Genomic DNA, 14,161 nt, shown 5'->3' with positions numbered 1-14,161 from the left:
ATATGAGCAGAGGACTTCATTATGGTGGCTGAGATTTTGGTAGCTGCCCAAATGGTAGATAAGGGACCTGTCATTTCCACCATGTAGCTGCTGCTGACCAAACAAGGTCAGCTACCTTGAGGGAGTCCTCTTACCATTTATAGTCGTGACTGACCAAATGGCATGTCACTCCAAAGTGAGGAGGAGGGACCCGATTATTGGCTGTCTGTATCCGAAGTGCTCTTTGCCAGCCTCTCAGAAAGGAGCACCTCAGGCTGACAGCTCTGGTTTCCTACAGAATGACTCATGGTATCAAAAACACTCACTTGTTATACAGAAGTCGGGCTGCAGTGTGTTTAATGTTACCAGGATTACTCAGAATTAAAATCTCCATAGCCATAGATACCAGATTCTGCCCCAGCTTAATACCAACCAGACTATTCAGAGAAAAGACATTCCTCAAGTCTGCAAATGGCAGCATCAATAGCAGGTTATCGGTAGATCCTGCCAATTTGCCTCCCAGGCAATTTTTACAGCCTGGCAAAAGATTAAAAATTTCCTGAAGAAAATGGAAGGCAGCTACCATGAAAACAGCATTGTAATCTACCGTTGACCTGGAGCTTCCAATGTCTGAAATTAGGTATAGGACATACCTGAAGAGGCACCAGTGTTCTGACTTGCTGTGGTTTGGTTTAGCCTCATCCCATGTGGCACTTTAGGTAATATCCACTCTGATTCTGGGATAACATAGGAGTGAAAACTCCTGTGGAGATTGTGAGAACATCAGTGGAGATTGTGAGAACATCAGTAAAGTTAAAGGACTCGACCAAGTGTGGTACTTCCTGAACAAAACCAATGCTACACACAGGCATTCTTTCACTAGCACAGAAAGGAGTGGGAGGGAGAGATGGAGGAGAGTGATGAAGGGGACTAATTGTCCAAGAAGCATTGTACTCAAACTTACAAGTGGAATTGAAACCCCTTTGTACAACTACTTAAAGATAATTCTGTTCAAGACTCAGGTAGTTCAAAATAGGCACAGGAAAATTAGAGCAGGGGCAATTTGACCCATGGTGAAGAAAGTTGCCCACCCAGAAGGGCATTCAAGATTCCTTCCTAAGGGGACACAGTTTATCTTCGTCAATTGAGAGATGCCTTTCTCAACTTGAGTCTGCCCTTCACCCAAACTAGTCATGAGCCACGGGATGACTGCAGGAAGTACCCAGTCTGCTTCGGGAAATTTAAGAAGCTGATGTTAACCATAAGGTCACTCCTTCCATTGTGAGTGTAGGGACTGTAGTTGAAGAATTTCTCTCACATTCACAGTATATGTCAGCTTGTACAATGCAAAATCCCCTCAGGAACAGGCTTAGTATATTCCATATATTTCAAGCCCAATTTAGTCCAGGAAACGCTTTGCACCAGATGAAATGTAGATCAAGCTTTCAATCTGAGGAGGTACAAGGTAATAAGCACAAGTGCAGTCAAGGGGGTCAGTGGCAATCTATATAAAGATATATAAATATACACACATATTTTCTTGATCCTTTTGCACCTGGGCTGCTTCTATAACTTGGCTATTGTGAGTACTGCAACGAACGTGTGGGCAGGTGCCTTTACTATATCCTGATTTGCAATGGTTCTGTTCTTAATTTGGGGAATCTCATACTGTCTTCTATAGTGGTCATACTAATTTACAGTCCCACTATTACCAAATTCCTCCCTATACACACCCCAAATCAGATTCATATTCTTGTCATTCTGACTGAAGCAAAAGGGAATTTTAATATTGTCATGACTTGCATTTCCTTTATGGCCATCTAGAACGAGGAAGTTCATTTAAAAGGTGGTTCAAGGTAACTATTGGAAGAGATGCACAAAAAGAAGCTAAGTGCAGAAGGGAAGTCCCCCTTGGCATTTTACCAGGTTTTTTCCAGTTCAGAATATGGAGTCTCTTGCTGAAAGGCAGATACTAGCCCATATTAAGCTTTCATAGCTGTCATGCCCAAGAAACCTTGAGAACTACCATCCTCCCTGCCTTTTAGTACATATCAATAAATATGGACAATACCTTCTCTTATTCCTCAGTGACTGTGTTACTTTGGTGTTTTTATGGGAAGGCCAACAGGCCTTAGGTGAGGCCCTCAGTTTCACCCAGCTCTCTTGTTCCCTGTCCCAACATGGTCAACAGAAAAAATCACTGATCATTAATATACCACAGAACATGTTACTGACACTGCAGCAGTTAGATTTTAGGATGAGGAAGTAGCAAGTGCTCTGAAAAGCACCTAGATACTACATTATGGGAGACAGAGCTACAAGGAAAGCCTTGGAGCCCTATTATCTTTAGTGATGGTTTTAGACGCCTAAGGTACACAGAAATATCACTTCTGACTTCCACCTAAGTAACAAGGATGCATTTTCTTCCTTTACCACAAAGTCAAAGGACCCTCCAGTTTTGAAGATATTTATAGCACACATGACATTTTGGAATACTGCTCGAAGACATCTTCGAGTGAGCTCAGAAACTAGGGGTCAGTCTGAAGGAGCAAAAGATAACTGGTCTTTTACCTTTACTTTCTGCCCTAACTCTCATGGGGTTTGACAGAGTAAAGGGGACGATACTGGAAGGAGGTCCATGCAGGAATCAGTAGGAAAGGTATACCTGAAAAACCATTCTCTCTTTTCCTGACTATTGGGAGCTCCAATGAATACAACTACTATAAGTAGCAAATCTGTCATTTAACTTTCAAGAACAGGCAGCTCAGATTCCCAATGACCCGGATATCAGATCTCAGTCTGCACCTTTGGACTCATGGTGATATTTCTATGACAAGGAGGAAGAGTCCTGTTACATAGATTGGCTCAGTGTAAAATAGAACCAAAAATGAGCTGCTATGATATTGTGGCTTTTTAGAAGGCACCCAAAACAGTTATTCAAAGTCCACCCAATGAGCAAAGATATACTTCATCTTTTGTTAAGAGAAACAGTCTAACATAAGGATAGTCAATCATGTATACTAATAGCCATTGGATTGGCTGGCTTGTCAGAGCCTAGAAGATGAAACACAAGTAAGTCTGAAGAGAGAGGGAATTACGGGATTATCGTAACTTAAAGTAGGGTGTGCCAAGGCCAGAACCTGGGATGTACTTACTGTCAAGTAGACAGGGTGACGACTTGCCTAGCACTCAGACAGCTTTGCATTTGGGCACCCAATGAGTCCATACTCAGACTTCCCACTCTGGTCCTGTCAGCAAATGACACAGACTCCAAACTCTCCATAAGGTACCACACTGAGATCATTCAACTGCCTCTCACTGGAATGGCGATTGCATCTGACCTTCAAACCAGGAGAAGTGTTTTTCAATGCTGTGGTAGATATTTATTCTTAGTAGACATCTCCTCCCTCATAGCTTATGGTGTACACTGTTTATGTATAATCTAGGTATTTGGAAGACGAAACCACCATACAAGTCACCCTTCCAGGGACAGAGTAGAGTATACCAACCATCCTGAGACAGAAGAGATCTTCATTCTTTCAGAGAGATCTACAAGCACTTAAGACACAGATCCCACCCAGGCTATGTCACCCTAGCAGGCCCTGGGCCTCTCCCAGCCCTACCACTGAAAAGGAATGTATCAAATGGCCCACATTTTAACATCTACATGACCTATCCCTAGAAGCTGACATCACAGCCAGCTTAGGCATGCATCTACTCCCCCCCCCCCCCCACACACACAATTCCTCCAGCTACAGTGGTCTATTCTTCAGTCATGGGATAAGAATCTCATCTAGAAGGTATTTTTGGACAGAGAGAAGGTTCTATGATGCCAATAACAGCAAGACCACACCTTAAGTAAAATCAGATATGAGACCATCTATAGACACCACCCATGTCTACAGACTGCCTGAATACAGACCGGCCTCTCTGGGCCTACTCCTGTCTTTTGATACCGAAGAGAAGGTCACTAGTCCATTCTTGGATAGTTCAAGTTGTTTCCTCTGCCTACTGGGAGCACAACAAATTGAACAGTATGCCCTAATAATCAGCAACATCAATCAGTACTTATCAAAGCTAGCCTGCAATTACTGCTTCATATTTGGCCAGGAAACTGCAATTCACCTTATAGACATTCCTAAAAGGATAGGAAATAGATCCAGCAAGCCTCACTCTGTTTCTATCTCAGGAGTGGAACCAGCAGGACACAGAATGGCCATGGGTAAGATTACAAAAATACTTTTCAAGCCAACATTTCCTGAAGACACACAGAAGAATAGGATTCGCCCAGAAAGAAGTCCATGTCACCAAGGCCTAACACAGCTCACCTAGGTTTTGCACTGAGAATGACTAGCTGTATCTCCCAGAGGGAAGTGACTAGAGAACTTCCCACTCTGGCAAGAGGTGAGGCACAGGTACAGGAGACCAGCAAGAAACCCCACATTAGTTGAGCAGAATGTTTAAACCCATTGCATTTCACCAGTACTCCAAAAATAATTGCAATGGGAAGGAAAGATTCATCCCTGGGCCAAGCTGGTGCTTGGATCTATCTTCACACATGCCCAGGGTTCACCCCTGGTCAGTCTTCATCTTTGAAGAGGTGATTCCAGAACTCTTAATGGTCTGCCTACAGTTAACAGCTAACTTCTGTAGACCAGAGACATGTGCAAGGTACAGAAGACTGGCTGAAGTATACAAACCAGATATGATCACTAGGGAGGCACAGAACCTACTTCCTTGGTTCTGAAATTACTCACATGGTAATTACCAAGGCCATATAACATTAACCACCTAAGAGCTAGACAACTACTAATCATATAAAAAAGTAAAGATGCCCAACAGTATGCTAGATAAGTTAAATATCTACCACTGAAACTTTACTGTATCATCTATAGGTCTAGATCCATAGATGCCTCCAGAAATGGCATTGGCTATAGCAATACGGGATAATTCACAGGACAACTGGAAATATACACTGTACACACACCTAGATACCAGAAGCTAGTTCATTCTGTTCAAGTATCCTGAGATGCTGCTAGAGAGGTCAGAGACCTACTGGGATTTTTAACTTCTGCTCTGGTCACAGTGTCCTGGTAACTAAATAACTGGAGAGTTCGAAATGCAGCTATACAGAAGAGTCACACCGTAAAACAGATCTGTCTTCCCTTCAGAAACTAGGTTCTCCAGAAAAGAGATCACTGTATTTCCATGATGACCAATTTTATTTGTTGGTTGTGGATACAGTTCCCAAACTCTAACCAAACACTGGTCTAAGGTGGATTAGTACCTGGAGAAGTGATCAGTGTCATCAATCAGTTGATTTTTTGGAAAGATCATTTTAGCATTGAGGGGCCCAATTCAATCAGTTGAGGGGCCTGAAAAGCAGAGACAAGTCTTTCCTGAAGACCTGCCTGTAATGCTGGTGGAGAGATTCCACATTTACCTCCAAAGAGTCCCAGCCCATGCCTTCCCAAGGACCCCTGAAACCCCATCAAGTAATTTTGAATGAGCTCCCAGCCCAAATCCACATGAGGATAATAAGGCCTATAATTCGGCCATGTGAGGCCTGTAGCAAGTCAATTTCCTTTGGTCACCCACCAAAGATTCAGACATAGATTCAGACATAGCAAAGTATCATGGGGATACACTTTTCTCACTCAGCGTGCACCTGACAATACAAGCAGAATGGGAATTACCTAGATCATTTCCCGTGGGACACCATCTATACCCTTGCTGTAAGACATCCAGAATGTGTGACACATACAGTGGAGACATGAGAACATTTTCATCACATCAGCCATGAGCAATATTGGTCTGAAGGGGAACACAAAGTAAACTCCCAGTGCCCAAATTTAGGGGACATTTCCAAAAGTTACAGAAGTAACTTTTTGTGGAGGTATTGAACTAACGACTCTTCAAAATTTCTATTTTCCTGCCTCAGATCATGGGGGGAAAGTTGCACACGTTTCAAGCACCCATTTAGTGAAGGCACCATGAGATAAAAATACCAAACAGGTATTCCTTGGGAAACCTATAGGTAGTATTATCGGCCTGGCTATAATTTGCAAGCCAGTAAAAATATAACCACGTGAGAAGAAAATTTCCCACTTCATGCTGGGGAGGCGGGGGATTCCGACAAACAGTGCCATAGTGAAGGGGGTCTTTGGAACTTCCCATCATGCCAGAGACATCTGTAACAATGAAGAATCTTCCAGCTCAAAGTCATTCAAGAACTTAAATACTTGTGAGCTAGTTTGCAGTTTTGACACAGATAAGCATGCTCATTTCAAGACTCTGGCATCATACAGGGGCAAAAAAAAAGTTAGTGCTTGAATATTTCTAACAACTCTGCACAGTAAAGCAGTTCACAAGGGAGCCCCTGTAGAAGCCTTCGTCTAGAGACAAGCACCCGCTATTCACTGTTTCCTCTCTGCCATGGCCTATAACCTGGAGAATCTGGGTACAGACTGAGGTATACTAAACATGTTGTGTTTTCCATTTCCCGCTAGGCATGCTGATGATGGTGACCACAGAGTGGTATCTTATCTATGTCCATCATGCTCTCTTCCCCCCCAAGTTCAGGCCTGCAATGTTTTTATGCTAGATGAGGTCCCCAGGACCTCACTATGGGAACTGAGATACATATCTCCTACAAGTATCTCCTACTCTGAAGGGCAGTCTCGATGCCTCCTTGGAGTTATATATAACTGATCTTTGTTCTGGGGTTCAGAATCACCTGCAAACACCTCAAGTCTACCCTACACACAAGCCCACCAAGAGCCATAGCTGTTGGAAATAGAGCTCAAGCTATACTGGCCATGAAGACATAGAAAAGGAACCAGTGTCTGAAGCTCAAAACCAGTCATGTTGCACATGTAAAAGCACAGAGGTCTCTCCTGGTGAGTACAGAGTCCAAGTCCATCACCCCTCACATTCAACAGGCCATTGTCTGGTTCACAAGACAAATCCCATCATAAACAAGTGATCGCTAACTCACTGCAGAGCTCAGGTAAGGATTATCTGAATCCAGACTGCAGTCAGATGTACTTCAAGTGCATTAATACCCTACCTTCCCAAAGCCCAGGCATACTAACAAAGGGTCTGCCCAAAATTTGCACTTACAGACACAACTACCACCTTCTGAAAGCTCCTGTCTTGAAAGCTCATGGTAGAAGTTACCTTTAAATGTCAGAATAAGTAATTCAAGTCCCCACGGATCAGGGAAGATAAGAAGATCAGGTTCGAAGTCCCAACACCCCACTACTTGCCCTAAAGCAAGCATTTTGAGCTGAAAGTCTCCAGTCACATACCTGCCCCCTCCACTGTCAGAGTAAGCTGATTGCTTTCTATACCAGCTGCTTGGTGATAGGGGCCACTCCCGTGCTCTGCCATCATCACAGAATGATTCCATATCTCTGAATCCTTTGGTTCTAGATCCAGCTAAGTCTCTTAACAGAGGTCAAAACCTATGAGATGTCACCTAGGCTTTTTAAAATAAAGTTAGTAGTCCTATATTCATGGAGGGACACGGTGTGAGGGAATAAAGGAAAACGCAGAGAGATGGCTGGATATTTGAATCCCAAGTATTCCACAAGCTGACAACTATTCTCCATTTGTCAGGGAGTAGACATTGATCAACTGCAACAATCACAGAATTCATGTTTTGATCATGGTTCCTATTAGGTGTGAGAAACAAGTAGGCCCTTATTTTAACTGTGTGGGGGTTATCTACCTGAACGTTATGCAATCTAGCACTAGAGTACTCTCAGATGGAGTGGTGACTGGTGACACTTGAGAGACAGAGAGAAAAGGGATGGGAAAGCAGAACATTTGTCACGGTTCCATTTAGAGCATTCTACGACCACACCTGTGCTATGATCACCAACTTCTTTCCAACAATTTTATCTTATCATGAACTTGCCAACAATCATTCACGTTGCACTGAGCAATGATTCTTCGGCTCATGTCAGGCCCAAGTGATCCAAAGACAACTAAAGATTTCTTCTCCTTAGCTCTTCAAACACTTGAATCATCTGCCCAGTGACCAGGCAGCTCTTTGACCTATTTTAATAAGGTCATATCCCCCTCCTCTACACTCACCTCACACTGAATAGCCTCTGGGACATTTCAGTACATCTGATCTACCCTTGGCTTAGAACACATCTCTATGGGTAGGAATACCCAACTACCATGTTTCCCAACATTCGTTTTCTATTCTCAGTAAGCCTTCTTCCATGAGCAAAAGCATCCAGGCAAGTATGGACTAAGAATAGGAACTTCTATCATTCTGCTAGGAATGGCTAGACTGTGACCAATGTTGAAAGAAAAAAATTGTACAACTGTCCTCAGAGATGATCTATCAAGTTCCTGGGGGTGGTCAGCCACTAGCCCAGGATGGCTATTGTCTCTGCAACAGCTAGAAAGCAGAGTCTGTCACTTAAGATAACCAAATTACAGCACAAGACACGTGTATTTCTCCCATGCTGCATTTACTCAGACCAGCTAGGACATGACAGCAGCCTCTATGAGGAAATGAATCCCAATTCTAAATCCGTACTGAGTAAAGAAACATGAAGATATCATTTAAACTCGAAATTGTTTGAAAAACAGGTTAAGGAGCTTCCAAAACACAATAGTAGAGAAAGAATTACTAGAGTTTTAAGGAAAAATGCAAGAAGCTCGAGATCCTGTTCTCTTGGGAAACATATGGCTTCCAACAACAAATAAAAGAGACCAAACTGGCCAGTTTCTGGAATCAATAGAAAACTTATTCCATCATCTAGCCTTTTCCTACTGTCTGTCCTTTGGAAGAAATGCTACGAAAGGCAAGAACATTGCTGGCTTCCACTGGCAATCCACCCCAGTCTGCACCATGCACGAATGCATCAGTGGCCACAGCCTCCACAGATGGATGCTAATAGCATTCAGTCTGGGATGCTGATACTCCTACAGTACACAGCACAACCCTACAAAGACGTGACCTACTTTTTAACATCAATAGTATTGAGCTTAGACAAGAATCTTCTTTCAGGAGAGAATATCATACATTTTGCAGTTTCTCCAGGAGCTGGAAGATGAACAAGAACCAACTCAACTGTTGGTACCCAGAAGAAAAGCGATAAAGCATCTTTAGCTCATCTCCTCAAAACTTGCCCCTAAAATCCCTTCCTATACCATGCATTTCTGCCTTCAAAGGAATGTACATAGGCAGTTAAAAGGCCTGTACCAACTGGTCTCAGCCTCCACTTGTAAGTGACAACGAAAACGTTTTCCTGCATTCAGGTCAGCATCAAAAACAGCACTGGGCCATATCCTTTCTGTGTCAGGAGTTATCTCTGCTGATTTCACATGACTGCTATCTTATCGATTCTGAGCATAGGCTGCAGGCCTCAACTGAAGTGCTACCATATAGCTATACTGCCCAACACGTGTGGAGGTTATGAGAGCATCACTAAGGATCAAGTGAGCTACTTGAACCTCATGGAAAGTCTTCATACCTGGGACCAACGTACCCAATAGATATAAAACCTCCACTAGCACTTAAGGGTCAGGATGGCATGGGAAAACAGAGCAACTCACATCGTGGCCGTCAAGAAACAAAGGGTCCAACCCCCCAGCCACCTATTTCCCACACCACCTAAACTGTCCAGAATTCCCAAGAGAGCACCACCACCTTGGAACCAAATATATAATATGGGAGCCTGTGGGGAGACATTTCACATCTGAAGATGCATCTGGCTTCTTCCCATCTCTCCAGCTACTTGAATCCCCGAGTCATCCGGCCACTGCCACCAAGGATCACCATAGAGTTGCTGTGTTGTGTAAGACACAACACACCCTGTCCACTCACCAGGAGAGATGTGTCGTAGCAACCTCAAACCTGGCAATCCTCTGACTTCCTGATGAACTTTATTCCCAGGAGCAAACAGCACAGAATAGAGGCTTGCTCAATTTCTAACACCCCACTATCTTATCAATCTTCATTTCACTGAACCATGAAGTCAATTCTTAGAGCTTCTGCTATTCTCTGTAGCAGAGAGAGCGCTGAAGGTGTGAAGTACCAACCCTACCAAGAGGCTACTTGAACAGATATACTGTACAACCACCAGCCTACTTGGACCCTAAAGCCTACAGATGGCTTGATATTACATGTGGTATTAAAATACCTTTTAGTCCCAGTAATATCCCTAACCAAAGAGCTAGAGGATGAAGGGACTATCACTGACTCTGTCCCCCAGAAATGCTGTTCTCTAAAGAACACAGAAATGCTAAAAATGTCCTCTTTTGCTATCAGCTAAGAAGCAGAGCTGATCTATAGGTCTTGTATTAGAAACAGTTTCAAATAGGATACATAGTTGGTTGTTGACATTCAACTAACAGACTATTTGGGGCCATTTGAGTACAAGAGGCCTTCTCAAAGCACAAGGAAAACAGTTCAAGGATACCCTTCATGTCATCCATAGCTATCTAGGCCAATGCAGACAACAGACCCACTAGTGTCATTCTAATCAAGACCCAGAGTGAGTCCCAAGAGGACCAAAAGGTCAGTCAAAGTCAGATCCAAGAGTAAGACATGGAGATGTGCCCGAGTATTATTTCAACCCTGAGCTGTGAGTTTGATGACAAGACTCCAGTACAGTCTTGCCATCTTGCTATGTAAATGATCTACCTGGCCTACCTTCTAAAAATTGAGGAATGGATTCTTTCTGGGGCGAAATTTCTAGAGTTGTATTCTCTAAAATATCTTCCTTTCAACTTTGAGAAAAAATACACAAGCTTTTAGTACTCCATCCATAATGACACCATGGAAAAACAAGACTATCAGGCACTAGTGGGAGCTGAGCTCAAGTAAAATCAAAATGGTTCTCAAGTTATGGTAATGGCAGAAATTTTTTCTCGTCAGTTGGGGAGTATTGTCAAGAGTGCACAAGACAGCCCCCTGCCTCCTGCTTCATGATCATGAATCACTCTCTCTCTCAAGTATCAGTTCTTACACTCTAGATGACAATAAACAAGTGAGAAACACCCTGAAGTCTTTGTAAGATGCACAGGTTCACATGTACTACCACCCATCTTTCAGATTGTATGCCAGACAGACAAGAGGTAACTGCTGGAATCCTGGCAAGTCACTGCCTGAGCCTGCTGCCTTCCGAAAGCCTCTCTTACCTGGTCCACCACATTGACCACCATGTCCCCGCCCACACTGTAGCAGAGCCTGCTAAGAGGACCGGGCCTTGGCCATCTCTGCTCTGGATGTCCTAACCTTGGATCTCTTTTCTACCTTATTCAGGGGCAGTGGTTGTCAGAGACATATGGAGGTACTGAAGGCCAGGGTGCAGACCTGGCCCTTTGCCTGCCTCCCCCTGGGGCACATGATGGCAGACTGACCTGGAGATCTTACAAGTCACCTTGGAGGGGCTCGATAGGCTGCTTGAGCAGAGAGTGTGGCCCAGTAAATGCAAAAAGCAGGTGATAGATCTGTGGAATATGTCCCTGGCCATCTGGACCTCAGGATACATAGTGGGGTCTCTAGCCTGCTCAGCGATGGCCCCAACAAGCAGTAGTTCAGTGTACAGAAATGGGGGAGCCGCTCTTTGGGATATTCATAGATGTTGTCAAAGACGATACGGGGTTGTGTCTGTCCTAGCCCACTTGCTCCGGTGGGTCAAGACAAGAAAAGTCCAAGTTCAGCTATGCTCCAAGAAGCTGCAGAGTCTGTCAAACTGCACCTCTAAAATACAAAGCATTCTGAGTGTGCTTCATCTGGACTCCATCCTGGAGATGGACATGGGCGATTTGTGGGATTAACAATGGAAAACATGGTCCTTAATCTGGACAAACCTCTCCATCCTCTCTCTCTCCAAAATGAGTGCAAACATCATACTTCTGGATTCGATTCCTTCTTCATCCAACTACTGCAGCACAAAAATCTCCCAACTTCATACACATGTCTTCCTTTATGGAGAGCTGCCTAAGGTGTTCAGGACTCTGAAGCCCTTGATGACTTTGAGCTCATGTCCACTGAATGGTGCAGACTTGAGGTATCTGTCCCAGTGTCCCTGCACCAGTCAGCTCAAGCACTGGCATCTCAGCAGGGCATGCATGGATCACTTCAGTCCTGAGCTCCTCCAAGCTCTGCTGGAGGAAGTGGCTGGCACCCTGGAGACCCTGGCTTTAGAGCACTGTGGGGTCACTGAGGCCCAGTTCTCTGCCATCCTGCCCACCCTAAGCCAGTGCTCCCAGCTCAGTTTGTTCAGTTTCTATGGGAACCGCATCTCCAGGGCCTCCCTGCAGAACCTGCCGAGACACACAGCCAGACTAAGCCGGTTAAGCCAAGGGTTGTATCCAACCCTTCTGGAGATTTATGACCACCCATGTCTGTATCGGTGTGAAGTAAAAAAGGAGAGATTTTCTCAGGTTTCTGTGAGCTTGAAGCAGATCCTGAGGGACATACAGCCAGACCCTAAGGTCCAGATCTGCACTCCTTTAAGAGCTGTAATGAGTGCCAATTCTACAACCTTGCACCCAGTGCTAACTGGGCAATCACAGAGGAATATATATCCCTTTTCAAGGGAGATTAGACAATGTAGGTTTGTGCATGTCAATAGTCCATGTCATTTCCTGTGGTCCCTTGGAAATGAACGTGAGTGTGCTCTTTAGGACACTGTACCTTCTAGAATGGTCACAAACCCCATGCCAATCCCCAAGGATAAAGAAAAGAGGACAGTTTCCTCTGCTTTCTAGTTTCAATGCTAGGAACAATGGTCTCAACAAAGGAATCTGGAGTGGATTCAGCCTGGGAGGAACAAGAGGGAATCCTTGTTTCCTGGATGGTTCTATAGAAATGGCCACTTCCTGATGAAGTTGCTTATTCTGTTCATTTTACTTTATGACAATAAGTTATTGAAGAAAAAAAAAAGACAATTGCTACCTTAGGGACTGCAGCATCCCAGAGATGACTCAGCTAAATTCCTGCTAAATTTGCTCAACACCTGTCCTCTGCTGAGCAATGCTACTTTCCATAGTTCATACATATATGAAGGTAACAGTGTGAAGGTGTCTATTTCCCACTTTCCAGAGCAGCCACATTTCAACGTCTTGCAAACAACCTGGGGAACCTACTCCACTTGACCAGATGTCAGCTCCCATAGTGCCACCCTGTGGTTCTGCCAAATACACTTTGTTCTGCTTAGTTTCCATATACTACATGCATTTCCTTTGAAAATAAGCAGACCAGCATAGGAAACAACTTTACAGTATGAAGTCAGAGTCTATTCCTCAGTAGTCCCAAGAACCCATCATTGTTATTGAAGGCAACTTCTGTGCAAAGGGTGAGAAAACTTGTTCCCTGTGGGATAACTAAGGTATTCCTGGGTCCTGATCTTAGAATCATGCAAGCCATCTTTGCAATCCTGAAAATGCTATAGCAAGTTGCCACTCAATATATCATCCCAAATGGACAAAGGTTGCCTAACATGAGGTCAGAAGAGCCACATCATTAGGTAAGTAGTTTCACATCTGCAGGTAAGAAGTTTCGTACAAACTCCTAAGTGCCCTACAGCAAAAATAGTAGCCATATCTCCCATCATGAAGAAAGTGAAAGGAAAATACTAAATAACTCCAGAAAGTTACCCCCAATTTATCTCTAGTTAAAAAGTCGGGGGAAAATAAGGAGTTAAAGTATCCAGCCACATTCTCTGGATTCTTGCCTCTACTTCTGAGTACAAAAAGGAGGCAAAAATTTATCAGACAAATCAGAAGAACAATAACACACAAGTGGGTTGGCTTTCAGCTTTGATGGATTTAGGGGTGATTATGCTCCAATGATATCAGCAATCTCCCAAACCACCCAGCTATTTCCTAGATCCTATGAAGGTCTAGATACTATGTTATGGAGAAACAGTTTTGTAGATAACGAGTCTCGTTTCCAGCTTGGCCTCTTCCATTCCCAAGGTATGCAGCGGCCTACCCTTTCTAATCAGAAGAGAATGGACATAAAACCTGTTTTCCAGCTCAAGATGACAGGAAGAATACTGCAGGACAGCAAGCACAGAAAACCCAGACCTTAACAAGGCCTAAATCTATTTGTCTCCACAGAAACTGCTTGACCAGAGATGGGCCTCATGGGTTCAGTCTCATTCCTCATACCCAGTGTCCCATTTTAGGACAAAACATTATCACT

The sequence above is a fragment of the Dipodomys spectabilis genome, unplaced genomic scaffold (genome assembly GCF_019054845.1).
Source record: "Dipodomys spectabilis isolate Male_0828 unplaced genomic scaffold, ASM1905484v1 ptg000228l, whole genome shotgun sequence".
Lineage (NCBI taxonomy): Eukaryota > Metazoa > Chordata > Mammalia > Rodentia > Heteromyidae > Dipodomys > Dipodomys spectabilis.
The sequence above is the reverse complement of the archived record's forward strand: the minus strand, read 5'-3'. Positions refer to the sequence as shown.